The 4,857-nt window shown below is 41.4% G+C and overlaps 1 pseudogene; it reads left to right on the top strand.

The window, feature by feature from the left end:
* The first annotated feature begins 2,322 nt into the window (after window positions 1-2,322).
* LOC107742936 (extracellular calcium-sensing receptor-like) overlaps window positions 2,323-4,857 on the top strand; it is a 25,318-nt pseudogene continuing 22,783 nt past the window's right edge.

Consider the following 4,857-nt stretch of genomic DNA (forward strand, 5'->3'; position numbering starts at 1 on the left):
CAATACTTTTTCCCTGTGTCATTCTACTTTATTACACAGAACTTAATTTCTGAACTTACTTGTTTTGCTTTCTTTGTATGTATGAACTACTTGGATTGTTACCGACATCTGGTGAAAATTGCATGTCAACAGCACCTTTAGAACTCCTGTAGCGAATTGATGCATTTTTGTAAGAAACGCAGACATCTTACTTCATCCTCCCGGAGCTGCTACAACTGTCGGCGCAAGCTAGATTAAAGTGATTATTATGTTTAGAATATGGAAATTTTTCTTACAAAAACGCATCGATTCGCTACAGGAGGCCTTTGTTCACCCCCCGGAGCCATGTGAGGCACTTTTTATTATGGATGGATGCACTTTATTTCACTTATTTTGGACTGATGAACTGCAACACCCGCTGACTGCCATTAAACAGCTGGGAAGATCAAAGTCAATTTTTAATATAACTCCTATTGGATTTATCTGAAATAAGGAAGTCATATACACCTAGGATGCCTTGAGGGTGAGTAATTCATGGGCTAATTTTCATTTTTGGGTGAACTAACCCTTTAACCCCTGGATGTTAATCCTTATGTCCCTATGATCCTGATCCACCAGTAAAATATGAGCTATAAGCATACAGGTTTCTGTCTCTATATGGGTTTTGTGTATTTTTTGCGACTTTGGCACCCCCTACAGTTAAGTGAGTGGAATTCACTGTGGTAACTATATCACTGTCATAATTACAGTGGATAGCTGTACACCTGCATTTGTTGCTGCCCTTTTCGCGGAATTTTGTACCCGCTCACCAAACTTACTGCTAGAACAGACGTTTGGAGGGGAATGTGGGCAAACAGAAGCCATTCGCCTTATTAGAATCAGAGATGATATACAGTCAGAATGATGTTGAAACTGATATTTCAAGGTAAAACATACTACATACAGTTGTTTCAGCTGTTCACACCAAGGACGATAAGGCTAAGGATAACTATCTATAACTTTTAATACCGTTCTGATTCTATGAAAATAGAGAACTCCACAGCATAGCTATACAGTATGACGATAATGACACAGAGAAAAGTCTGGAATCACTTGAACGATTTTTTTTCGACTGATACACGATAAAAAAACATTGACAGTAAATTAGAATTAACCCAACTTTAAAGAGATCTAGTTATCATTAGAGTTATCATTCTTGGAATGAACAGGACTTTAAAGCTGGGAATCTTTTTTTTCAGTTCCTGTTCTTTGAGTTGGCAAAATGTATTTTCACAAGAATTACATTGACTGCAGCACTTTTATGAACTTTTCCACGACATTCTAATTTATTGAGATGCACCTGTATGTATGTATGTGTGTGTGTGTGTGTGTGTGTGTGTGTGACCCTGGACCACAAAAACCATTCATAAGGGTACATTTTTGAAATTGAGATTTTTACATCAACTGAAAGCTGAATACATAAGCTTTCCATTGATGTGTGGTTTGTTAGGACATTTAATAGGACATTATTTGGCCGAGATACAACTTTTTGAAAACCTGGAATCTGAGGGTTCCAAAAAATCGAAATATTGAGAAAATCACCTTTAAAGTTGTCCAAATGAAGTCCTTAGCAATGCATATTACTAGTCAAAAATTAAGTTTTGATATATTTACGATAGGAAATTTATAAAATATCTTCATGGAACATGATATTTACTTAATATCCTAATGATTTTTGGCATAAAAGAAAAATCAATAATTTTGACCCATACAGTGCATTGTTGGCTATTGCTACAAATATACCCCTGCTACGTATGACTGGTTTTGTGGTCCAGGGTCACACATATATAAAATATATACATAATGATGTATGGCAATACATCCTTTGTTATGGGTGTAAACAAAAGCTTTGGTCTATAAAAAAGAGTGAATGTGTTGGCCACTAAGTGTTTGAAGGGATTCAATCCACAATGCTGATTCTGGAGCTATAACTGCTCTTGTCAGTGTTGATGAAAGCAGAACAGCCAGACTGTAGGTGACAGAGCAAAGCACAGCTGCCTGAGTTCATCAAAGATGGAGCTCTAAAGATTGGAGGCATCTTCACACTTTACACAGGCTATGCAGGGGTGATTCCAAAGTTTACCCGATTACCTCCTCAACCAAAATGCAAGGAGTATGTATGTCTTCAATGCAAATTGTTATCATAGTATATTGTAATGTGTAGGGTTGAATAATGCATTGATGTTTGTGTTTTGCTTAAAAAGAAGCAGTACTTGCTTCTATGTGCTACTTTTTCCGCTCTTCCTCTAACAAAAAAAATGGTCTCTTTATATCAATTATAGGGAATTTAAATTTGCATGCACTATGATCTTCGCAAAAGAGGAAATAAATAAAAACCCAAATATACTCCCAAACCACACACTGGGGTATGAAATCTTCAATGCCTGTTGATTAATATTCTTCAGTCTGCACTTTCACTTTCCAATGAACAAGACGTCGTCTTTGATGAATTAAACTGCACCAAGGCCGATATTGTACAGGCTATAATAGGTAATTCAGGATCCACTCCAACCATTGGGTTTGCTAGAATAACTGGCCGATTCCACCGTGGTAAGATGTCATCCAATTATATATTGTGACGAGTCGGCTGCCTCCCCCTAATTATCAGCATCACCCCGTCCCTTAATCGCCGCCCTTCACCAGGCTCCCGACATGAGTGGGTGCGTGAGAGAGGAGGGGCGCTGAAATAGCCAGGGCTGGCGGCATGTGATGGGGCACACCTGAACCGAATGTAGCCTCATCACCGCAGCTGTTTAAATGCCGAGCGCGCCTCTCCTCGGGAGACCGGTCTCTTCCCTGTGCATGCACGCTGGTGTCCTCGTGGGTCCAGGAAGGGTGCGTAGAGAGACACCCGTGCCGCCAGAGTCGTGAGCTGCCGGACCCGCGGTCCGGACGAGAACCGCACCCATTACACGGCCGTCGGGCCAGGATGCCGGGCCGTCTAGTCCCTTCGCACGCCGTGGGCAACGAAAAGGATGCAGCCGCTGGAAGAAGCCGCCGCCCCTCTCGCACAGGACTGGAGAGGGGAGCGCGTGTGGCCGCCGGACTCCGCCCCTTACCTGGACCCTTCCTTCCTGACCACTGCCCTTCCCTTCACGAACCCCGCAGCACGACGAGGACACCAGATCCCTTGTTTATTTTGGACAATTTAATCCCTTTTTTCTGGACACTTTGTTTATTTTCTGTTAATAAAAGCCTCTCCGAGGCCTGTCGCCACACCCACTGTGTCTGTCGTTTGGTCGTCTCGCCACAATATGCATCAAGTTTACCATTATTAGGCTGGTAATATATATGGTAGTATATATATGCTGGTAAAATTATGCTGGTAGTATATGAAGTTATATATATATATATATATGAAGAGTTTGGTTCCAAAATGCAATAAATGCCATTTTTAAAAAAAATTGAGTTTCTGCCATAATCAGTATTGTATCTGGTCGGTATTGAAAAGTCAATTTTTAATTTTATGCAAAATGTGATATCCGCCGAGTTATTCTGTCATGTTTTCTCCCTTTATTTCAAAACCGCGACAAACGCCAGTCTTCCTTTTCTGCAGAATGCGATATATCCGCTCAACCAATCACATGATTGTCATGCGCATCTCGTCAGTAAAGCCGGTTCTGTGAACTAAATCTCCATCACGTGCTTTCAGATGGAGCGGCATTTAATACACAGAGCCGTAGATCACTGCAATATCGCGTTCATAATCGCAGATGAGCATTTGATTAAGAACGCGATATTGAGTAGCTTGTCAGTGTAAGTGTTTTTATTAATGCCATTTATGTTTTTGTTAATACAGCCGGAGTCCACAGCCGTTCTGTCAGCCCTGTAGATATTGCGCCCCTCTAGCTCAATCACGCTATTTGGAATGGTGCTATTGAGCCAAGTTTCTGTGAAAACCATAACGTTGCAGTCTATAAACATTCGCTGAGTGATCCGAAGTCGTAGCTCGTCGATCTTGTTTGCCAGAGATCGTACGTTAGCGAGGAAGATGCTTGGTATCGCTGAACGACTCGGGTTGAGCTTTAGCTTAGCCCGCAGGCCGCTCCACTTACCCCGTCTTTGTTTACGTTCGCAGCGCCGACGACGGGCACTTCCTGTCGGACTGGCTGATTCACTCGAGCCCGGGGACCGGAGTAATTCGGGAGGTAGTAGATGAAGATCTAGTGTTGTATCCACATCGGTGTTTGTGTAGCGAAGTTTGATATCCAATAGTGTGTGACGGTTGTAAGAGGTTAATGCGTAGCTATGTCGAACAACTGCGCTGAAAATAACTAGTAAAATAATAAGTAATTTGCAAAAACTGGAGAGACGCTGAGCCTCGCGCTGTTCACGCGCCGTCATCTTGGAATTCATTGATATATTCATATATACACACCTTGCTACGTGTACTGCGTCAGGTTAACCGAGACTTGTCATTTGCACTTATATATTGTTGCTCTTTTGTTAGTTTTGACTGCTTTTATTGTCCTCGCGTCAGGTTAACCGAGACTTGTCATTTGCACTTATATATTGTTGCTCTTTTGTTTTGACTGCTTTTAGTTTTGCCTGCTTTTATTGTCCTCATTTGTAAGTCGCTTTGGATAAAAACGTCTGCTAAATGACTAAATGTAAATGTAATGTAAATGTACTTCGTGATCAACAAACAAACAAAAAAATTAGGGCTGCACCATAAATCGCATGTGATTGTCATGCGCATCTCATCAGGAAAGACGGTTCTGTGATTAATAGTAAATCTCCATCATGTGCTTTCAGATGGAGCGGCATTTAATGCACAGAGCCATAGATCACTGCAATATCACGTTCATAATCGCAGATGAGTCGCATTCGATTATGAAC

This window comes from Sinocyclocheilus rhinocerous, unplaced genomic scaffold (genome assembly GCF_001515625.1).
Source record: "Sinocyclocheilus rhinocerous isolate Xijiao unplaced genomic scaffold, SAMN03320098_v1.1 scaffold1128, whole genome shotgun sequence".
Lineage (NCBI taxonomy): Eukaryota > Metazoa > Chordata > Actinopteri > Cypriniformes > Cyprinidae > Sinocyclocheilus > Sinocyclocheilus rhinocerous.